The following is a 26,031-nucleotide window of genomic DNA, read 5'->3' as shown; positions in this document are numbered from 1 at the left end:
GATGTTAGTAACTGCTACTATCTCTAGAATTATACATACACATGCACATATATATATATATATACCCCCACAAACATACATATAATTCTATTAATATAATTATATATAATTATATATATTCACATGTGTATATATATACATTTTATTTTACACACACACACACACATACATACACACATATGATTTTCTCCTTGGCCATGAAAATGTCTGTTCCCTCTAATTGTCTGTTGTTTTTTATTTTGGCCCCGTCTTTCATGCAGTTTTCTGCAGCATGTAGTTGGTAGTTGCTGCTTGAAGACTACTCTGAGTGTGATTTGATGTCTTTGTATCTTTTATGCTAGAAATAAAAATGTGATTTTTTATTTAGCCTAATCCTATGGGAGGCGGGTCAGTTAGGAGAAACATACTGGAGGTTTCCTCATTCAATAAGTATATATTTTCTTCGCCAGTAACCCTGCCTGGTGTATGCAGTCCAGAATCCTCCATCTTGTCCTTTTTAGAGAATAAAGTCCAGTCTTTTCTAGAGTGAGTGGTTGGGTGATGAGAGACAATTGTTACACTATTTAGAGTTAAGATGGGGTCTCGAAGACAGAATGGATCTAACAGCTTCTTAAGACAATTTTTCAAGCAGGGCTCCTTATTTGAAATATCCTTATTTTCTAGGAATTTGGATTCACCAATTATTGAGGACTTTGTGACTGAGCTTTCTCTGTTTTCCTAAATCTTTCATCTGATTTGTATTTTCCAAAATATTGTTCTTTTTTTTCTTCTTTACCACTCTTCTTATCCTTGAGGCATTTTCACTTTTAAAAAATTCCCTTTCTTTTTGTTTTCTCCAAAACAAAATTAGTGGTCATGTCTTCCGTTCCTACCAAGAAGTCAAAGTCTGAGCTATAGATTCTTTCTGTACATTTGCTTTTCTGAAATACTGTAACAATTATGTTCTTACTAGCAATGTCTAAGGGCTCTTATTACTTATTTCATAGTGAGAGGTGACAAGTTGCTGGCGGCCCTGGCTCGCTCTAGGGGCCTCCTCCGCCTAGACATCTGCTCTGGTGGCGCTCAAGGAGCCCTTCAGCCTGCCACTGTGCTGTGGGGGCCCCTCTCTGGGGCTGGCCAAGGCTGGAGCCGGGTCCCTCTGCTAGCAGGGAGGTGCAGAGGGAGAAGCACGGGAGGGAGCCGGGGCTGTGCATGGCACTCGCGGGGCGGGCGTGGGTTCCGGGTGGGCACGGGCTCAGTGGGCCCAGCACTTGGCACCTGCTGGGCTTGATCAGAGACTGGGTCCTGTGTATGGACCGCGGTTCCCTCTTTGTGGGATCGTTGGCCACAATGGTGGGTCTCTGTCTCTTTCTCACTTCCCCTCTTTTCCTCTTGGTTGTCTGGGGCCAGCTCCCTCTGGGATGCCACAGTGCCTGGTCTAGGAGCCGCAAATTCCCGCTCCAAGTGCCAGTTAGAGGTGAAGCAGGCTGGGCTTCTGGGAAACGTAGGGACTTGGAGAACTTTTCTGTCTAGCTAAAGGATTGTAAATGTGCTAATCAACACCCTGGGTCTAGCTAAAGGTTTGTAAATGCATCAACCAGCACTCTGTGTCTAGTTAATCTGGTGAGGACTTGGAGAACTTTTGTGTCTAGCTGAAGAATTGTAAATGCACCCATCAGCACTCTGTGTCTAGCTGAAGGATTGTAAACACACCAATCAGCATGCTGTCAAAACGGACCAATCAGCTCTCTGTAAAATGGACCAATCAGCTCTCTGTAAAATGGAACAATCAGCTCTCTGTAAAATGGACCAATCAGCAGGATGTGGGTGGAGCCAGATAAGGGAATAAAACCAGGGCACCTGAGCCAGCAGCAGCAACCTGCTCCGGTGCTCTTCCATCCTGTGGAGGCTTTGTTCTTCCACTCTTTGCAATAAATGTTGCTGCTGCTCACTTTTTGGGTCCACACTGCGTTTATGAGCTATAACACTCACTGTGAAGGACTGCAGCCTCATTCCTGAAGCCAGCGAGACCACAAACCCTCCGGACACGCCACGTTTATGAACTGTAACACTCAGTGCAAAGGTCTGCAGCTTCACTCCTGAGGCCAGCAAGACCACCAACCCACTGGAAGGGGCGAACAACTCCAGACACCTCACCTTAAGAGCTGTAACACTCACGGTGAAGGGCTGCAGCTTCACTCAAACCCAGCGAGACCATGAACCCACCAGCAGGAAGAAACGCCGCACACGTCCGAACATCAGAAGGAAGAAACTCCAGATACCATCTTTTAAGAACTGGAACACTCACGGCGAGGGTCCGCACCTGTTCTGGACACAATAGTACACTTCCCAACGGTATTTTAAATTTGTTTTAGTATTGCCAATTTGCTAGGCAAATACATGTCATAATTTAAAAGGAGAACTGGGGAAAACAGCTAACCTAAACTATTATGGAGATGGAAATAGCAAGTGCTCCATAAATGAGGGAAAGAATGAGGGTGACTGAGGAGGAGAGATATTTAGCAATTCTGGGTAGATCTCAAAAGATTCAGGAAGTTTTGCACTGATAAGAGCTGGTTAGCCTTCCATTTTTATTCCACATTGGTGCAGGGATAGAATAAATAGAACCTCAAAAGTCTGAATGGGAAAAATTATATCCCAATTTTATTAACTTTATAATAGTATTACCAAAAACTATAATCTTGTCACCAATAGGAATCTTTAAAGTATTCATATAATTTTAAGTTGTAGACTTACTGTAATGCTCAGTACTTGAAAATTACGGTAGTTAGTTCATACTCTAGATCTTGTTATTTAACGTTAATAAACCGTATATATCCAGTTATAAATCTATTTTTAAAACATCTTGTTAAATATATTTCAGTATTGTTGGTTTTCATAATAATTTTATGCATTTTGCTATAGGGATTTAAACATAAAGAAGTTTACAAATCTCTAGCTTTCATCCCTAGATGAAAAAAGTTATCCTGAGAAGAATAGAATTGGATTAAATATTAAAGTGTGTGCAAACTTTAAGTATGTTGTAGATTAGATTATTTGCTCAGATAGTTTTAAATTATTGCTGTTTTAAAACATTTTAATTTGATACCCCTTCATTTTATATTTTTTCTTTTAGATTTTTTAAAAATTTAGCATTTCACTTTGTGTTCAACTAGTACCTTCTTCTAAAATGAGGAATAGAATTAAGATTTTTGAATGCTTCATTTGTCTTGTACATTTTTCACTGATGTGTTGGGAGTATTCTAAGGAAAGAATGGAACAATTTGCCATTCTAATTAGACCGTTGTAGAACTTAATTTGCCGTACTGTAATCAACATGTTTTTTGTTCTCTTTTAATGCAAATTTAAAGTTAAAAGAAGAAAACTGTACTGAAGAAAGTAACCAATAGTCCATTAGTAAATCTGGTGATAAAATGTTTGAAGTGAAGAACCAAAGTTGGTCTGGAAATAAATATACATTTTTAAATACAGAACTTGACATTGTAATGTGCTCCTGTGAATTATTGGTGATAAAATAGAGCAATTCTTTAAAAGACGAGAAATGCATATAGACCTATGAATTAGACAATATCCAGAAAACCACATTAGAAATTTCACTTTAATCCTTTAGGCTTTTGTGACATACACAATGAAAACAAGATACATACTGTGATATTAAAATACTCAGTTCTGATATTGAGAACAGACAAGAATACTAATAAAATCTTCATGTAATTAAAATATATATATGTCACGTATATTGTGGCACCAAATAAAGATAAATAAATTGTGCTTATTTGTGGCAGAAAAGGGAATTAACAGAACATTTGTCTCCAAAATGAACATTTGTATCCAAAATTACTTGAGATGGTTTACAAATTGAACATGTTAGAAAACAGGAAATTTGGTAATAGAAACTAAACAAAACATCTAACTAAATCAAAGGAGTAGATAACAGTGGAGTTTAGTTCATTAGTACAATTGGCTTTACTTTTCCTGTTGCATAGGGTGAAAAAGCAAATCTGTTTACTTAGATTAGCTATTACTAGTGGAATATTTTTCTGTTTGCTTATATTAGCTTTATTCTATAGGATATTATCTAAAAGATACTTCAAGAAAAAATAATCTGTGATAAAACTATTGAGGAAATTTGGCAAAGAGTGGGACTAGCTTTGAGACTATGTATATTCGACTTAAAGAATTCTTACTGTAATGAAAATTGTACTAATTCTATTGCAAATGACATCCATTATTATCCTGAAGAACTAGTATTTCATGGAACATATTCTGGATATACTCGTTTGATAGTCTTCACTTAATGATACATACAATAAGCCCATATGTTTGCATGATCACATTTTCGTAGTTAATTAACTGTTTTGAATAAAGTAGCCAGAGTAAAGTCTAATAAATTGGAAATAAATAGATGAAATAAAAAGGAAGTCAATATGGAGACAATTTAACAATTTTCTTTTGTGATACAGTTTTTTTGTAATATTTCATAAACTAATTGATGTTTATTGCTAATTTCAAACTTCAAAAGAAAATACAGTACATACAAATTATCAAAAATACTGAAGACAGGCTGGGTGTGATGGCTCACACCTGTAATCCCAGCACTTTGGGAGGCCGAGGTGAGTGGATCACCCTAGGTCAGGAGTTTGAGACCAGCCTGACCAACATGGAGAAACTCTGTCTGTACTAAAAATACAAAAATTAGCAGGGCATGGTGGCAGGCGCCTGTAGTCCCAGCTACTCAGGAGGCTGAGGCAGGAGAATTGCTTGAACCTGGGAGGCAGAGGTTGCAGTGAGCCGAGATTGTGCCACTGCACTCCAGCCTGGGCAACAGGGTTAAACTCCATCTCAAAAAAACCCCAAAATATATATATAGAAAAGAGTTGGCATTTTGAGTGCTAAATATAATCTCTGTGAATTAATAAAATACAATTTAAGATTATTAATTCCTATATCTTATAACAAAAAACATGAGACTCCTGATAGAACAATTGTTACAACAATTGCAATAGCTGTACCATATATGCAATCTATTGATTCACTTGAAAAATCTCAGAAATTGATTTTCTAACTCTAGATATTTTTCTGAAACAAAGTACCAGAAAGACTACTAATCAAGACATTTTATGATTAAACACCTCTGAATAATAGACAGAAATTTTGATGAAGATAGAAGAAAACTACTTGCCAATGTGAATGGCATTCTTTAATTATGAAAGAGAATACTAACTCTGGCAAAAAATATTCAGCCTTAAAAGTAATAATACATTCTAAATAATTGTGTATGTTTTCTATTTAGCAAAGTTCAGAACTGACAAGTTTTGAGAAAAAGAAGAAAAATAAATTTGTTTAAAACAGTTGCAAAGTTTAAGAAAATATTTAACCAGATAAAAAGTCATCTACATTTTATAGTTAAATGTCAATTTTCTTATGAACAAGACACATTATTTCTCATTGGACAATGAGCAATATTAACTGAAATTCAAGGTAAACGGGTAGAACAAAATAATTTCAATCAAATAAAGGCCATTATAAGAGATATAATTCTTTCAAATTAGAAAAATAGTTGCATATTTTGTGCCCAAATGGGAGGTCAAAGAAAATTTTAGAAAGTATGTTAGAGACTAATAGGCTGAACCAAATGCTTATTTATTGTATTATCTGCTTAAGAATTTGGTGCCTGAAAGAGAATAATAGAACAATGATTGCCTTTTCAAAGTGAATAAAAGCTGCAATAACTTTTTTCTTTCTTTTTCTGGTCACAATTGACATTACTTGCACTAGAAGTAGTTAATAATAAATTAAGGCAAATGAGGATGGAACAAATATTTGAATGCATCTGAATTATGGGCATTCCTAACACTAACATCGGAGTTTTCATTTTAGCCATGCTTTCCAATTTTGGCATCACATTAATTTTATTATTTTCTTAGGAGGAAATTTAAATTTAAAGCATATATTTTTATTGAAGGTATTTTTAAGTTATGGGCAATGATATAATGTGCATCAGTGCTCACAAGATATTAAATCAATGTTTTGATCTATTTTCAGATCATTACAAATGATGGCCAATTTCTTTGTCTTTTAAATTTGATTGTGTTGCAGGTATTTAATTTTATCTCAAATTGGTGCTTTGTTGGATATTTTCCCAATCTGCTGCAATATTAAGCAAGGCAAGTCATGCAAATGACTGCTAACAACTGAAATTGGCATGTATTCTAAGTAGTTGTGAAGGGGATTGGCTGGCTTGAAACCCACCTGAGGGGTCTAACAATTTTCAAGCCATTAGCCCAAGTCTTCTTCCCATGGAGAAAATAACAAGATGATCTATAAGTCTGTGGCAAAAAACCAAAAATATTTTCCAATTATTTCTCAAAATTAGATCGTTTTGCCTCCCTATTTTGCTCCTATTCCTTGATTGTGTTCCACTGAAAAGTGCACAGAAGATCCAAAAAAAAATTCTATTTTTGGAACTCTTTAAAAATGCCTCTCCAGAAATTCTAAAAAGGTATAATCTGAGATTATGTAATATCCACAGACTTATTGACTTTTATATTCTCACTTACCAATTTGATCTTCAAATACCTGTAGCCGAGGGTCTTATCATGCATATAGTTCTCTGATGGTCTGAACTGAATTGACTAATCAACCAATACTTTCATAGAAACAGAGCTTGGATCTACAACTGATCTTTATTTTCTCTATGATTCTCAAAATTACTTCTTGAAAACACTCATCATAATGACTATTACCTCTTACTTATGTCTTTTTTTTAAAAAAAGTAATAAACCAGGGACACGGTCTTCAAATTGCAATAGTGATAGCATTAACAACAACAACAACAAAAAGATACTATTGCTATTATACTCTACATTTTTTCAACCTTTAGAACTATAAATAATTTATATCAAGCTTATAGATAGCATTGTCGATATAACTTCCAGTGGGAAAAAAACCCTCATAAATCATTGGTATCACCAGTTCTACAGTCACACATTTAAATGTATCAGCAATAAAACACTTGCATATATATTACATTTTTAGTTACTTGTATTTATTAGGTGTTTAATATGTGTCCTAGGCTGTGCAAAGCATAGTGGACACAAAAGCAAACAAAACAGGTATTGTTTATATAACTTATATTTTGAACAAGGAAATGGACAATAAGCAAATATCTAATTGTATTGACATAAAGCAAACGAATAATTCATCTAGGAATCTATTCCTTCAAGTTGCCAAACATTAGTCTATGGGATAAAAATGGCTGTGTTGATACTTTCTTTTTTTTTTTTTTTTTTTTGAGACGGAGTCTCACTCTGTCACACAGGCCGGACTGCAGTGGCGCTATCTTGGCGCACTGCAAGCTCCGCCTCCCGGGTTCACGCCATTCTCCTGCCTCAGCCTCCCGAGCAGTTGGAACTACAGGCACCTGCCACCGCGCTCAGCTAATTTTTTTTTTTTTGTATTTTTAGTAGAGACAGGGTTTCACCATGTTAGCCAGGATGGTCTCGATCTCCTGACCTCGTGATCCGCCTGCCTCGGCCTCCCAAAGTGCTGGGATTACAGGCGTGAGCCACCGTGCCCGGCCTGTGTTGATACTTTCAAAAATCCCCTGGTAGGTACCCAGATTTTAAATGTCTGCAAGTATGGCCAAGAACGTTTCCTTGAGACAAAGATAACTTTGTTCCTCTTGAAGCTACAGTCACCACAAAACTTTTGTAATTGATAGATGAGAAAGAATAACAGAAGCATCATTATGTATGGTATTTATTGAAAGCCCACCACGTGCTAGGAGTTACTGCAGTTGTTGGAACTCTCTAAAGCATGCATGCTCCTTTGAATTCTCATAGTAGTCTTCACTAGATCTTAGCCAAAATGCCAAGAAGTGACTCTCATAGCAGTCTTATGAAATCTTTTCAAGGTGAGAATTCTGAGAGAAAGATTGTGTAATTTACTTATAATTGCACAGCTATTAAGTGAAGATAGGTCTATATGGTTCCAAATCTTGTAAGCAGTATATTTAATCCTTTGTCTGTTACTACAACTAAGAATCTATTGAATAAATGTAAGCAAAAGAGCAAAACTGGATACTGCCAGAGTCCAAAAAAGTGAATTAAAATAAATGGTTCTAGAAACATATGATTTAAAGCTTAAGTTTCTTTCTGGTATAACTGGAAAAGATGAAAGTAACTCTATATATTTACATATATTGGGAAAGCAGAGTTATTTGTGGATGCATTATGCTCAGAAGTATTAACTTCAGAATTCATAAAAAGGTAAAGAAAAGAAGAAATTTAATTTATTACAAATTTATGCAAATTCATGCCTATGAAACCTCCTCCTTCTGGAGCAACAAAGGACTTGAAATGAATGCAAAACAAAAAACTACAAAGGTATAGCCTAGGCAAGAGCAGGTGTTAACATTTTTAATATTATAATTTCAGCATGTATCATAGATAATATTTGTTAAAAAATTGTATGGGTGCTGTCATGGCATTTATTTTCTGTCCAACAAGTGAGTCTAATAACACATTCCAGACTAGGTTCTAACAAGATGTGGTTAGACCCTCAAAGTGAACTGGATGCATCAGTCCTCTTACAGTGGACTGATAAGCAAATGCTGATCAAGCAGAACACAGAGGCAACTAGATAGAGAACAAAGAACACATATTAGAAAAGGACAAAAAAGTATCAGCAACAATTAAGTAATGGGAAATATTCTCTATTAATACTGCCAGATGTTTTTCATATATAATTGAGAAACAATACTTTCTTAATAATTAGATCGAGTATGTCTTAAAACACTCCAAAAATATCTTAAAACACCTGTATATGAAACACATATAAATCTATAGCTTTAACCCAGTCTATTTTCAGAGATAAACATTAATATTTTTACTTATAGAGTCTCAGGCAATCTGACAACTACTCTGCTGGGTACTAAAAATAAAGAAGTGAAATAATTAAAAGCCAAATTTTAGCCCTCGAACACTTGGAAAGACAGCGAACTAAAATATGTTGACTAGGCTGGGTGGGGTGGCTAACACCTGTAATCCCAGCACTTTGGGAGGCCGAGGCGGGTGGATCACCTGAGGTCAGGAGTTTGAGACCAGCCTGGCCAACATGGCAAAACCCTGTCTCTACTGAAAATACAAAAGTTGTGGGGGCAGGCACCTGTAATCCCAGTTACCTGGGAGGCTGAAGCAGGGGAATCACTTGAACCCAGGAGGTAGAGGCTGCAGTGAGCCGAGATCATGCCACGGCACTCCAGCCCGGGTGACAGAGCAAGACTCCATCTCAAAAAAAAAATTTAGGCTGGGTGCGGTGGCTCATGCCTGTAACCCTAGCACTTTGGGAGGCCGAGGCAGGTGGATCACGAGGTCAAGAGATCGAGACCATCCTGGCTAACACAGTGAAACCCCATCTCTACTAAAAATACAAAAAATTAGCCATGCGTGGTGGTGGGCACCTGTAGTCCCAGCTACTTGGGAGGCTGAGGCAGGAGAATGGCGTGAACCCAGGGAGCAAAACTTGCGGTGAGCCAAGATCGTGCCACTGCACTCCAGCCTGGGTGACACAGCAAGACTCTGTCTCAAAAAAAAAAAAAATATATATATATATATAAAAACTATATATTATATATAATATATAATATAAAAACATATATGTAATATAAAACTATATATTATATACTATATATAAATATATAAAACTATGTATTATATGTAACTATTATATATATAGTTACATATAATACATAGTTTTATTATAGTCATATATATGGATATTTAGTCAAATATTCTATAGAATCCTGATTTCACAGCTTACTTTTTAAGCCATATGTATATATATATATATATATATATGACTAGTCTATATATATATATATGACTAGTCTATATCTATATATATGACTAGTCTATATATATCTATATATAGACTAGGACATTTACATACCTATCTACATAGACTAGGATATCTATCTATCTATCTATCTATCTATCTATCTATCTATCTATCTATCTATAAACTAGGATATCTACATCCAGCCATGATAGAGTAACTAATATTAAACTAGCTTTTCTGTCAGAACAATAATAGTGAAAAAAAATATGAAATAACTATTTTCATATACTGAAATAAAGAGACTGCACAGGTCTGTGTTCCATGAGGGGAAAAAAAGAGATTAACCATATGATCATCTCTTTTTTTTTAAAACCTGGGAGCATTTACCACATCCCTAACACAGAAAGAGTGAATCCAACCAGACCTTTGCAGTCTTGCGGGGCTGGGAAAGAGATAAAAGTTAAGAAAGGTTAGATAGTTGGACTTTTAGGAGCAGATTTCTAGAGTGATTACTCTAGAAATCTGCACTAGAGGGCCGGGCATGGTAGCTCACGCTTGTCATCCCAGCATTTTGGGAGGCCGAGGCAGGCGGGTCATTTGAGGTCAGGAGTTTGAGACCTGTCTGGCCAACATGGTGAAAACCCATCTCTACTAAAAGACAAAAATCAGCTGAGCGTGGTGGTGTACACCTGTAATCCCAGCTACTCGGGAGGCTGAGCAGAAGGATTGCTTGACCCCGGGAGGCGGAGGTTGCAGTATGCCAAGGTTGCACCACTGCACTCCAGCCTGGGTGACAGAGCAAGACTCCTTCTCAAAAAACAAACAAACAAACAAAACCCAGAAATCTGTAATAGATTCCCTTCAACCTTGGTCTTAATTCTAAGCTACAGGTGTGTAGAATGAGATTTAATGAGAACAGGCAAATATTATCTACCAGGAAAAGATTAACTGAAAAGGACCTGGCACCTATAGAATTCTTAGATCTTACAGGGTTGAGAGAATTCATGATATGAACAACTAGTGTGTAGAGATCCTGCTGAATATATACGACATTCAGTAGACATTCCAGAAAGGCCACAAAATAGATATAGTGTACAACTACTAGTCCTAGGGCAAAAAGGTATTTTATACTCCTCCTCACAAAGCTGAAAAATAAATCTCAAAAGGATCAAACTGATCAAATAAAGTGCCTGCCAAACCAAAACTCAACACTCTTTTTAAAAGAAAATAAAATCCAGATACTCAACAATGTTTACAATACTCAGTGCACAATTTTTAGATATGTGATAAGGCAAGAACTTGTATCCTATAACCAGAAGGAAAGTCACTGAATAGAATAAAAACTCATGAATGAAAGAAATGATGAAATAAGAATTCATGGACTTCAAGTATATATATATTTTATATATATATATACACACACACACATATGTGTGTGTGTATGTGTGTGCATGTGTGTGTATGTATATATATGACTTGGAAAAAATATGAATGTAATCAAAGTAGAAACAAAAACTATAAGAAAGAGCCAAATGAAAATTCTAGACCTGAGAAATACAAAATGTGAAATAAAAACCTTATGGCTGAATGGCAGATTAGAAACTACAGAAAAAAAATTGATGGAGCCAATGAACCTGAATAAAGGGCAATGAAAACAATTTAAATTAAAATATAGTTAGCAAAAAATGCCAAAAATCCAACAAAACAAAATCTTGTTTGCCCGTAGTACAGTAACAAATAACCCATCATTGGTTTAGTGAGAATTCCAGAAGGAAAGGATGTGAAGGAAATGGGAGAAAAATTACTTGAAGTAACATGAACAAAAAATTTTCAAATTTCATGAAAATCTGAATCCAACATATTTAAGAAGCTTAGGCAAGATCAACATAAAAAATAATACCTAGTTGAATTATAGTAAAGATATTAAAAACTAATGATAAAGAAAAACATCATAAAAAAGAAACAAAGGGACAGAGAAAAAGAAAATCCACACACATTATGTAAAAAAGAACAACTACAAAAATCGCATGCGCTGCTTTTTATTTTTAAAAACTGCAGAGCAAATAACAATGGTACCACATCCTTAAAGGGCTTAAAAAGTACGCTGTTAAATCAGGATTCTATAGAATATTTGACTAAATATTCATAAAAAAATCAAGGAATAATAAACACTTTTTTCAGACACAATTACTGAGAGAATCTGTTGAGAATATTTGTATACTGCAAAAATGTGTTCCCACCATAATTTGTTTTCACCATAAAGACACATGCATGTGAATGTTCATTGCAGCACTATTCACAATAACAAAGACATGGAATCAACCTAAATGCCCATCAATGACAGATTGGACAAAGAAAACGTGGTACAGATACACTATGGAAAACTATGCAACCATAAAAAAAGACCGAGATCATGTCTTTTGCAGGAACATGGATGGAGCTGGAGACTACTATCCCTAGCAAACTAACACACAAACAGAGAATCAAATACCACATGTTCCTACTTATAAGTGGGAGCTAAATGATAAGAACTTATAAACACAAAGAAGGAAACAACAGACACTGGAGCCAACTTGGGGAGGGAGTGTGGGAGGAGGGAGAGGAGCAGAAAAAATAACTATTAGATACTGGGGCTTAATACTTGGGTGATGAAATAATATGTACAACAAACCCCCATGAGATATGTTTACCTACATAACAAACCTTCACATGTGAAGGGCAGAAGGAAAACAACTGGAAATGAAACTAAGACCTAGACAACTAAGACATGGCCCAGAAATATAAAGGCATAGGTAAACATAAAATAAATTTTTTCTCATTTTAAAAATTTATTGTAAAATGTTTGGCCTTAAACAACATAGAAGCAATGCATTGTGGGGTTCATAGCATATATTGAAAGAAAAACATATGAGGGTACTATCACAAAAGACAGGAGGAGAGAAGAAAATAAAACAAAAACAAAGATAAATAAAAAAAACCAACCGCAACAAAAAAAGAAAAGACAGGAGGAGAGAAAATTGAAGCATATCATTATATGGTACATAAATTATACATGAAGTAGAAGAATATATTATATATAACATAGAACAATATTACAATGTATATGTTGTAAATTCTAGAGAATTTGCTAAAATAAAATTAAAAGGTGAATTGAGTCAATATAAGAGATAAAATTAAATATCCAGGAATCTTCTTTAAAATCAACAAGAAAAAAATTAACTCAAATAAAAGTGGGCAAAGGACATGAATAGACACTTCAAAAAAGAAGATACACAAGCAGCCAACAAACATGAAAAAAATGCCCAGCATCATTAATCATTAAAGAGATGCAAATCAAAACCACAAGATACTATCTCTCACATCAGTCAAATGGCTATTATTATGAAGTCAAAAAAATAACAAATGTTGGCAAGGTTGCAGAGATAAGGGAACACATTCACCGCTGGTGAGAATGCAAATTAGTCCAGATCCTGTGGAAAGAAGTTTGGAGATTTTTGCAAAGAACTAAAAGTAAAACTGTCATTCACCCCAGCAATTATATAACTGGGTATATATCTAAATGAAAATAAATCGTTCTACTGAAAAGACACCTGCAGTCATATGTGCATTGTAGCACTGTTCACAGTAGCAAAGACATGGAATCAACCCAACTGCCCATCACCAGTGAATTGGATAAAGATAATGTGCACATATACACCAAGGAATACTACACAGTCATAAAAAAACAAAAACAAAATCATGTCCTTTGCAGCAACATGTGTGAAGCTAGAGGTCATTATCCTAAATGAATTAATGCAGGAACAAAAAACCAAATACATTGGGTACTCACAAACACAAAGATGGGAACGATGCTAGATGGGAACAGATGCTATGACTGTGGAGACAAAAACCAGCATTCCTTTCCTCAAAAGTTCTTTGACTGTATTCCCACAAATATAGTTCAGAAAGCAAGCAGAAATCCCCTTTTGGGGATTCCAAAAGGGTGGAGGGAGAGAGGGGAGAAGAGTTGAAAAACTAACCTATAGGGTACTTTGTTCATTGCTTGGATGACGAGATCATTAGAAGCTCAAACCTTAGCATCACACAATATACGTGTGTAACAAACCTGCACATGTATCCCCTCAATCTAAAATAATTAAAAATAAGTCTTGTTTGATAAAATATGGCAGAGAAAAAGAAATAAGGAACAAAGGCCAGTTGGGACTAACATAACACATAGAGCATGATGGTACATTTAAACCGAACCATATCTCTAAATATAAGTGGTCTAAATAGTCCAGTTAAAAGGGAGAGATTGTATTAAAAAAACATAAGGATGCACTTCCTGTCTACTAGAAATAAACAATAAAAATGAAGACATATTGGTGACAGTAAAATAATAGGGAAAGACATACTATCTAAAGAATAATCCTAAGAAACAAAGAGTGGCTGTATCAATATCATATAAAGTCAGGATTTTCCCAAATCTGGCAGAAAAAGAAACATATTCTAAGAACAGAATGTTTAATATGCAAGCTTATCTTCCAAATAATACCTTAGCAGTAACTCCCTGTGTATTCAAGTTTGACACTCCTAAAATATTTCCACATAGAGATTTTGAATAATCATGGCCTCTGTTATATTTTCATAGTTCTTGAATTAATAAGACCTTTACCGCTCACTGTTGCCTAACTTTCCAGCGCTGTTGATTACTTTCCTCACAGGCACCTTAATGACACATGCTGAGCAACTTGCAGCTGTTCAAATGCAAACACAACATACGTTAATCAAACGTCTCAGTATTTTTACACATTGCTTTATCTGAAGTGTACATTCTTTCTCCTATATCTGGGTATTTCTTACAAATACTTAAGTATTCAGCTCCAATATTACCTCTCACAGAAGAGTTTCCATTATACCATCAATGTGGATTAGGTTATCTTTTCATGAGCTTCTACAATGACCCCTCTCAGTGCATGTCACCTATTTCTGCTTGCTTTCTGAACTATATTTGTGGGAATACACTCAAATAACTTTTGAGGAAAGGAATGCTGGCTTTTTTCTCCACAGTCATAGCATCAAACTCCATGGTTAGTACAGTGAGATGAGTTTTACAAATGGTACTGACAGTAAGATATTTGATTCTAACGTTTTGATTTGAGCACAGGTACATTATTTTGCAGGCTGGAAAATAAACTCTTAAAATTGGAGCTTTCTTAAGATTACTAAGTAATGTTTACAACAGACATCTTGGCTTCATTTCTATACTTCTTCATCCTATTTAGAGGCAATCTTGACTTTCATGAAGCTTCTGCAATTTCCAGGTAATCTCAGCTAGAAATATAACAAGATGGGGAGAAATGAAGCATTTTCATATTTCAAGAATAGAGAAACTTACATTTTAAATTACTTTTAAAACATTTCATCCATTTTTTTCCATGTGAAACTTGATAATACTAAATTTTCTAAGTAGCAAATTCAGTTAATAATTATTTATTGAGAGCACACCATGTGCCAGGTGCTATGTGGGATGTTATTTAGCAGTAAGCATAGAGAAGGAGAAAAGACAGGGATTAAATGAAGTATTAGACAAAATCAATAAATTATATGCATGATATGTGTTTAAAACGAAATACACTGGATGTTATTTGCAATTTCCTTCGTATTACATTGTTGATCAACAAAACAACAAAGAGAAAGACAAAAAGCTTGACCCTAGCCAGCAAAAACCTTTGAAATCTGATGTTGGATTTTATAATGTCTTATCTTCTTATCTCCAGGTCATGTCCTTAATGTTTATTGAAAAGGAAACCTGTTTTGTTTTCAATTCAGTGATTGCTCAGCTATAATAAACTGCTAACACTTTTTAATTTGATACTTTACCTACTCATTACACATATAACACAGCAGTAGGTTTTACTTTTCCCCAGGAGCAATTTTCTCCAGAATATGAATATTTCAACACAGTTCCTTAATTTTTAGGATCCCTTCGCCTTGGTGAAATGGATTTATCTGTTCAAGAAGAAAATCCAAAGAAAACTTCACAAAATTTACTAGTTGAAAATAAATATATGGCAACAACTCACAGCAGGGATCATAGAAAACTTTAGAAGCTTTGGTCTTATCTTCATATGGAGGGCATTGAATGAATGAACTAAAGAGACTATCAAAAACATGTTTGACCCTGATTCTAATTTTCTCACTGTTGAATAGGTAGATCTTTTCACAGTTATCACGTCATTCATGGGAGTCCTTTCTGTGTCTAACTCTGACCATGAAAATGACTGAAGACAAATTCTATAATTTTATATGGAATAAGATACTGGGTAAAAGAGAAAGTTTCTTTGGGCAAAAGGTGAAAAGAGAAGAGAAGATCAGTTTGAAGCCTTATCAACTCAGGAGAGTAGCTGGTTTAGGGATCTCTTGGGATCTAAGTGTCTTTGTTTCTACATGGAAATTCTACTTCTTGAGGATTTACTTTTCACAGGGAATCTATGGGAATGTGACATTTTCAGTAGAGAATGAACAAGGTGCTGGCTGGCTGTTATCCAACAAGAACAACAGATTGCTGTGAAAAGGATTAAAAAAAATCTTTGGATAACCAGGTCCCTGAAGGAGTACTGACCCCACCCTTTCTAAATCAAATCTGCCTTCCTGGTTAGTCATGTCTAATTATGTTCCCCAATAATCTACTTTGTAAAAAAATCTCAGTTTTTATACTTTATAACTCTGCACACACTTTTTACATTAGGGATTGTCTGAAATGAAGCTCCTTACCAGCTCTCTCTACAGGAGTTAAATGCCTTGTGGGCCATGGGATTTTGCCCTGTTTGCATGTAACTCTTCCTACTGGGAAAAGCAATATCCCCCACTTCCAGTTTCCTCTAGTGAACCAAAAGTGATCTCCCAAGGTTATTTTTGGAGAATCTTCCTTATTTCACTATCTTAGATATGTATTGAAAAAATAATTCATCTTGGACATATTTAACTGCAATTATTTTGAATAAAAAAGTGGGAAATTTTTGAAAGGAGTTATCCAATGAGAGAAAATAAACTATTCACTGAATAGATACAGAGAGCCCTTGATGAAGCAGAATAAATCTTTAAAACTACATTGACATAAAGAAAATAAAGACTTTCTTTCAGAAATGTACAGTATTAGTCAATTAAATTAACAGAACATATTGCATAAATTTATGGCTTGAATGTGAGACCATGAGATGTGTGCTCAGCCATCTGAAATATGCCTAAAGTGGATAAATAAATATGCTATGTAGTTTCTGAATACTAATGCTAAGTACTTTTTTTCTAACAAATGTCTTTATACTAAATTTTTTTATTATTTATTTTTAATAGATATTATTTTACTGAAGGAAAAATGAAGTTAAATTTTCTTAAGCTTTTCTACCTTTTACCATATAGCAACCAACACAATCAACTGTCATTTCTCTTTATCTTATAAATAGTTTGTTAAGATTGAATCCAGGTAAGGAGCAGTGAATCTAGGTCACCAAGGAGTGTACACATATCCAGTATCTTCAGTGGAATATGTTTGTCCCTTTCTCTCCATCAAAATTTGAGTTATTCTGAATGCTCAGAAGTAGGGGGAACGAGGCCGGGTGCAGTGGCTCACTTCTATAATCCCAGCACTTTGGGGGGCTGTGATGGGTGGATCACCTGAGGTCAGGAGTTCGAGACCATCCTGGCCAATATGGTGAAACCTTGTCTCTACTCTGTGGTAGTGTGTTCCTGTAATCCCTGCTACTTGGGAGGTTGAGGCAGGAGAATCGCTTGAACCTGGGAAGCCGAGGTTGCAGTGAACTGAAATCACACCACTGTGCTCCAGCCTGGGCGACAGAGTGAGACTCCATCTCAAAAAAAAAAAAAAAAAAAAAAGAAGAAGAAGAAGAAATAGGGGGAATAAGCTTTTTCATCATCCCATGGTATCTATTGCTCAGATGGTGATATAACCATTCAAACTTAAAACTATTATTATCAACACCTTAAACGCTAAAGATTTTTTTTTTAGTAATAGGCAATTTGTCACATAATAATCTTGAGAATGTACTTGTTTATCTTTTGTCACAAAACTAAATTACATGTGCAATTTGAGTTGTGCTTATTTCAGTGATTATGTGTCATTTATGAAGCTTGATGACAATATGATTATTTAGAAAATATTCGAGAACTTCATATGTCAAACTTGGAATTTTTTTTATTTGCTTGTCTAACAAACTCCAAATATCATCATTTTCAGTGCACACCGATGCTAACATAGGGTGCAGGTTTAAACAGTAAGGAAAGTGCCTCAACAATTAATTGAAGTATGTATCACTAATGCTGATTGCTACTGCGTAAACTGAAACACAGTTGAACTAATTATCCGTGCCCGATATATGTATATTTTCACTGACAGAAGCAGGTTGAAATCAGATGTCTGATTCCTGGTGAGTGACCACGATTTCATTCAAGTAGCTCCCAGACATTACAGGTACATGCGACATATGTGACTCGTACCTATGGTATTAAGATGCCAATATTCTCCATTCACAAAGAAGACACCTGACTCAACAATGCTAGGCAAAATGCCATGGCAACAGCTGGCTTCTCATTCTAGCAATGATTTTATAATCCTGCTGGAAGGCCATCAGCTGTAGGCTTTTCCTCTGTCTTTGTTCAAGCTCTTTTCTAACACAGCAAGTGAATGTTAGACACTCTTCAGAAAGTGATAAGGAGGAAAAACGTAGCATAGAAATACATGTGGTACTATTCTCCTATTAGCAGTAGAAAGAGAGAGGAAAGAAAAATGGCAGAGCCAACCTATAGCAAATGATAAAAAGATTCTGATGAAAAGGATAAATGTCAAGAGGCTCTGGCCTCTAAAGCGAAAAAATGCTTTGCAGGAGGTGAAAATTAAATTTAGTAAAAAGAGTAGCACTAAAAGAATGGTGTCTAGACGACCAGAAAATGAAGAATCTAAATGAATGGAGGGGAAATAAGTAGGAAATAATCAACAGGAAAAAGAAACAAAAGGAATAATTCATATTCATTTCTCTTTTAGTAAAGCTATAAAAATAAATTAAAGCAGCAAATGCCTTTGAAAACCAAATAAATCAAAAGAAATTTACAGAAACATTGGTTTGGAAGGCAACTGGAAAACTGTAAATTGTTTTAATCATACGGTAGCAGAAACATGAGGTAGTAATATTTTGTTACCTGATATCATAAATTATGCAGTAATTAAAATATGTAAGTCTCATTGACATAATATATAAATCAATGACATGATGCATTGTTCCAAAATGTATACATTAACATTAATGTCTGACTTGTTACGGTGCACAACATAACACCTCAAAAGCTTTTAAATCTATTGTATGAATGATCCATTTTTCAAAATTATGAGATCATCTGCCAATTGTACTAAAAATGTCATTATTTAAATGGCTGGCAAACTATTATAAGAATAGCACTAATAGGCTTTCCAAGTTACTTTGCAAGTTTATTTAGTATTTACACTAATATTTACTCATATGTGGCTAAATTTAGGCACTTTCTAATTTTAGTGCTTCAGTTTAAAGAGTAAACAAAGACTTTCACAATCCGAACTGTATTATTATTATTTTAGTTTGTGTACTGTTTTTAGTGTGTGGGTATGTGTGCCTAAAGGTATTTTTACCTCAATGAATTTAATCTTCTTTAAGCCAGGATCCATGATTTTCATTCCTTTTTCTTACATATTATCTTGCACAGGTTCTTGTGCCTAGTAAACACAGAATAAATGCTATTGAATTGTTCAAAGTTAAAATAAAATTTGCCCATAGTGACATGATTTTATGTTCTAAGAAAACATTAATTATATAGACCAATGATTATGGAGTTTCATAAATGCATATAAATGTTGCTGTCGTAAGACCATGAAAGACTATTGTTTGTGTCAATGACTTCTGAAAACAGAATTTTCTCTGAATAATGTCTTAATCCACATCAAAAGACATGGTGCTAATGTTTCCATAACAGATGTATTTGGTCCTAAATTATAAACTAAGATAATCTAATACATTGATGAACATGTTAGGGGACAGTGTGGTCCAGATTGTCCCCTGTGACCTTGACAGTGACATCAGTTCCTCTGCCCTTGGTAAGGGAGCAGTTATCTTCTAGGACCATCTTGTCGAGCTATTTCCTCATTTCTAGAATAACGACTGGCTCAGCAACAGCAAATATCTGATCACCACAGCATTTCATATAGCTTCCAACTAGAAAACAGAGGTCCCTGTTCTCCACTCTAAGTATGGGAGGAATGGTGAGTGTTCTCATTATATGAAGATTTATGTCATGATTTTATTGCCATTTACTGAAACTGTCACATCTCATACGGATTTCCACATCAGATAACAGCTATTAAAATTGACACCATTATTGTATAAAAAAGAAACAAAGAGTGAACAAACAAGAACAGAAAAAAGATACATACATGAAAAATGAGCCAAAAAAGGAAAATATTTACATTACTATTCTTTTTATAAGTTGAAGATCTCTTTTCTGACATATTATTCTTCAGGGAAAATAAATCAGAGATTACTTTTGAAAAGGATCCCTAAAGTTTGACAATTTAAATAATGGCTATGTTTCCCTGCCCAGTCAAATCCATACAGTTTTGTTGGATCCTTTTCCATAACCAAAGACATTGCATTTTCAGCGTATCATCCTAGAAGTAATGGATTGTGTGCAAGAAGCCCCTTCACATTATTCTTCTCTAGTTTCCTTCTGTCGATCTGTGAAAGATGATTTAAAAATTTTTATCTTGCTTAATTTTCCATCCACTTTCTGATTGCCCTTTTTAAAAATTTTTACCTTTTTGATGTGTTTGCCAAGACAGATTTCTAAGCTACTTTTTAGTTTTCAGTTACTTCTTGATCTAATCTCACTAATTCCTGCTTTAAATAAGCTTGCGAGATTCTTAATAAGCTTTTTTTCTTAAATAAAAATGTCCATGTAAAATAAAACACACTTACCAAGACACTTGCTTCAGTCTTTATATCTTTCACTATGTTGGTGTATGTGTTATGTGTATATATTTGTATATAGTTCACAATGCCTAAGATGAGTTTACACATACACACACACAGGACTAAGACCATACAGCAGTGAAGTCTATACCCAGACAAAGCAGGCTTATGTTGACCTTCCACTAACACAGTTTAAATCCTTTTCCTCTTTCTTAAATGCTTCAATTAATGAAATTAGCTGTTTTATCTATTATATTCTGAGTTTCATATTTTTAAATTAACATATTACAATTTTACCCTAGAAAACCTACTGAAAACATGGAAAATGAGAATTTTTACATATTCATACCTCTATTGCAATGTATGCTTTATTACAAAAAACTAGTATGTTTAATTTCAGTTGTTATTAAATACATTATTCTTTTCTTCACTTATCTAACAATATTTATTGGGTACCTTCTACTTGCAAACACATTTGTGGGGTACTGCTATAGACTGAATGTTTGTGTCCCTTCCAAATGTATATATTGAAATTCTAACTCCCAAAGTGATGGTATTAGAAGGTAAGGCCTTCAGGAAGTGATTTCATCATTAGGACTCAGCCCTCGTAAATAGGTTTAGTGCCCTTATAAAAGAGACCCCAGAAAGCACCCTTGCCTCTTCCTCCAAGTGAGAACACAGGAAGAATACAGCCCTGTGTGAACTAGGAAGCAGGTCCTTACCAACCACGGAATCTTCTGATACTTTTATCTTGGACTTCCTAGCCTCCAGAACTGTGAGAAATAAGTTTTTGTTGTTTATAAGGCACCCAGTCTATGGTATTTTGTTATAGCAGCCAGAATGGACAGAGGTACTGTGAAGACTTCGACAATAACTATGTATTATTATAGTCCTTTACAGAGTTTTACATGGCTCTCAGCTTCTCCTCCTATTTTTAATGTTGATCTGTATTTAGATCTGAATAAAAACCTGTGATGTTCGCTATACAATACAATTCAGTCGAAATGAATCTCTGTCATTTATAAATGTTCAGAAAGGAATATGGTGACATGAAAAAATATTTTAAAATACCAACAAAAGTTCATCTGTTATATTTATGGAAATGAATATGCCAGATATATTCATAGTTAATCAGGAGAGAGTGACAAGAAAATATGTTTTCAAAGTAAGTGAAATTGGAGACAATTATTACTATCTGTATTCCCGTGAGTAGAGAAAAAAAGTTATAAACTCAGAAAATTATTTTAGATGATACCCAAATGATTCTAAAACCCCATAATCTTCATTTACTATAGATGTGATATAGCAGCCTGCCTAGTCATTCCCAAGATTTGTCTCTAGAATCCTTCAGTTTTTAGTTCCATAGTCTTATAGAATAAATGAATAATTTAATTTAGGGTATGGTATTACTACTTGAAGACAAAAGAAGTTTCTGCTGTTTCTTTAAAAATTGTATTCAATGAAATTTAATACAAACAGAGCTTTATTTCTGACTTTTATTTTCCATTAAATTTAGATTTGAGACTATACATTTTTTTCAAAAAAAAAGAGAATCAAAGGCTCTCTTTTATTAATAAGAAGGATAATTTAAAGAGAATAGAAGAATCAATGCTCAGGTTTATGCACACGTATTAGAATAAAATCTATGTATACATAGGTATAAATTATAGATTGGCTAACCAAAACTGTATTACTGTATATGAAGTTAGTTCAAAAGAAATTATGATTCTATTTCTGGGCAAACAAATATACGAAACAAGTAGAAAATTCTCTGATACAAACATCTTGGGGACTGAGGGTGGAAAGCGGTGGTTCAAAAACAATAAGAAAATAATGCTTCCTATGCCCAGTTTACAAGCATTTACAATTTCTGCCTATTAATACAGGGCCATCTCAATACATAAATGTCATTGTGTAGGCAGACTGGCTAAACTTAAAACACAACTGATTTAGAAAACGAATGATTTTTCATATTATCCTTCTCAAAATGAAAAAAAAGCAAGATTGAAAAATGGGCAGAATTTATTTCCCTTTTCAATTCTGTGGTTAATCTGCTATTTTTCAACCTCTTTTCTTTTATTAGACTGAATTATGTTTTACTGGCTCAGTGCCCTTTTTGTGAGGTAGTTTCTCAATGTACATTCTGAGGTCTCCTTGACTGGTTTTTTGAGGGTAATTTTAGTGCATAGGATTACTATCTACATTACCTGAATAGAAACCTGGTACTTTTCAAATTCATTTTGACAGCTCAAAGATACATCGTAAACTTTTCTTCCTTTCTTTCCTCCCTCCCTCCCTACTTTCTTCCCTCCCTTCCTTCTTCCCTACCTCCCTCGTTTCCCTTTCCTTCCTTCCTTCCCTCCTTCCTTCTTCCTTCCTTCCTTTTCCCTTCTTCTGCTCCTCCCTCTCTTTATCCCTCCCTCTTCCCTCTTTCTCTCCTTTCTCTACTTTTTTCTTTTCTTCTTTTTCTTTCTTTCCTTTCTTTCTTCTTTCTTTCCCTTCCTTCCTTCCTTTTCTTTTCTTCTTTTCCTTTCTTTCTTTCTCTCTCTTTTTCTTTCTCTCTTTTTCTTTCTTCTCTCTCTCTCTGATTCTTTCTTTCTTCCTTCCTTCGTTTTCCTTCCTTCCTTCCTTCCGACTTGTTTGATATACATTACTATGCCACTACTTCCATGTAATTGGCTTCAGGCATTGATTTTAAAATGCTGACTCTCAAAGGTAGTTGACAACAATTTTGAGTAAAATTGATTACTTTTCTCCATGACCATGATCATAATCAGGAACTGCTGTTTCCTGATTTTTATAAACTGTAAACTTTACATACTATTCTCACTCTACTCATGGGAGAGAAAGGCCTAAAAGTTACCCTAAAATTGTTTATTTTCACACTCAACATAGATACCTATATATTATTATTTGTGAATGTTACTAGTTAATTTAATAATATGCATGATGAAGAAATTTTAGAGATCAGCTGATATAGTCTTTCTATTTAATAAGAATCTTAAGCTCAGACATCACTAATTCACACAATTAGAGATTTTGCAATACATAGCTAGATCCTAGGTAATCACTCTTTTAATATTACATTCTTTTCATTACAAATAAATCTACTGACATATTTATATTTTTGTTTGGCCTCCATCATTAACAGTAACAGTCACCAATATCTGTCTAGTACAGTGGCTGACAGAGTCGTCAGTTAATCGCTCTTGAATTGAACAATAAAAATATTTCTATATCTTAAATTATCTTATTGTCACATAATTTTGTGGTATGCCTATTATTAATTGAATTTTACATATTAATAAACGGAGGTTCAGTGTATAAATTAATTACTCATGATTAATCAATTGGTAAAGGGGAAATTCTAATTTTGACTTTGGATATTTCTGATTTTCTTATATGTTCACACATTTAACAGTCAGAACTTGATAATACCTTTTCTCTGTTTTTCATAAAATAAAATCAAATGAAATAAAAATGTATTTTATAGTATAAACTTTATAGTAGCTTGTTCAATATAAGGAAGTGAATCTGGGAATATAATATGTGTAATAGAGGAATTTATTCTAAGACAGTCTTCAAAACTGTTGTCATCAATTTTTCTATTCTTCTTGGCACTGTCATTACAGAAAAGCATAAAAGCAGGTATTAAAACACCACCCAGAAAAAAGTAATAGAAATTAGAGACAATGTAATAATCTATTTTTATGACTTATGTATTCAAGTTACATTTTGCAAAAGATGAATAATTTTAAATTAAGATATAATCAATTGGAACTGAGTTCTAGATATCAATGTTGAATATCAATATGAGAAATAACATATTAATCATCCCAGTATTTATTGCTCAGTTCCATAGTAAGTAATTTATAGCACAAGTTAAAGAAGAGAAATGACTCAAATCTGCAAATTTAATCTACAATAAACACATGAACTTGAACAAATGTAACTTGCTGTCCTTTTTATACTTTCCTTAGTAGGTAGTACTCACTGAAGTAACTAATATTAGCTGTAACAATTTTTTATGTATTTTCCTAATTCTTTTTTTGAGTTATCTTTGTGATCAATGATCTTTTTACACACACCCATGCACACACACACACATGCACACATAACTGATTAAATAAATAATGATATGTTATGAATTGAAAATATGGTGTTTCCATTAAAAAGAATGAACAAGCCTATAAAAGCTGATAAAGGAACGACCTGTAAAACATATTATTTAAAACAAGCAAGCAATGCAGATGAATGTGAGAGTATCACAGATGTAAAAATGGAAGGGCAGAGGATATACATGTATTCTCTAAGTATGAGCACTGAATATCTCTGTGTGATACTTAGGAGGCTGACTGGAGTGTCTGCCTTTAGGGAGGAGAGTAGGGTCAGGATGACAAGAAGACTGATTTTTTCATCACACAGCCTTTGTACTATTAGAATTTTTAAAACTATATACATATATTACATTAAAAAAAGAAAGGCTGGGTGCGGTGGCTCACGCCTGTAATCCCAGTACTTTGGGAGTCCGAGGCAGGAGGATCAGGAAGTCAGGAGATCGAGATCTTCTTGGCTAACACGGTTAAACCCCATTTCTACTAAAAATACAAAAAAATTAGCTGGGCGTAGTGGCAGGCGCTTGTAGTCCCAGCTACTTGAGAGGCTGAGGCAGGAGAATGGCGTGAACCTGGGAGGTGGAGCTTGCAGTGAGCTGAGATTGCACCACTGCACTCCAGCCTGGGCGACAGAGTGAGACTCCGTCTCAAAAAAAAAAAAAAAAAGAAGAAAGAAAGAAAGAAAAAGAAAGAAAGAAAGAAAGGAAGGAAAGAAAGAGACAAAACATGTGGCCAGGAGCAGTGGCTCACTGCCTGTAATCCCAGCACTTTGGGAGACCCAGGTGGGAGGATCACTTAAGGCCAGGAGTTCGAGACCAGGCTGGGAAACATGGTGAAACCCCGTCTCATACAAAAATTAGCTAGGTGTGGTGGCACATACCTGTAGTACCAGTTACTTGGGAGGCTAAGGCAGGAGAATCACTTGAGCTCTGGAGGCAGAAGTTGCAGTGAACTGAGCTCATGCTACTGCACTCTAGCTTGGGGGACAAGAATGAGACCCTGTCTCAAAAAACAAACAAACCAAAAACAAAACAAACAAAAAGCAGCCATAGCTTGTCAGTATTTGTCATCTTTATGTCTTTTAA

This window comes from Pongo abelii, chromosome 14, assembly GCF_028885655.2.
Source record: "Pongo abelii isolate AG06213 chromosome 14, NHGRI_mPonAbe1-v2.0_pri, whole genome shotgun sequence".
Lineage (NCBI taxonomy): Eukaryota > Metazoa > Chordata > Mammalia > Primates > Hominidae > Pongo > Pongo abelii.
The sequence above is the reverse complement of the archived record's forward strand: the minus strand, read 5'-3'. Positions refer to the sequence as shown.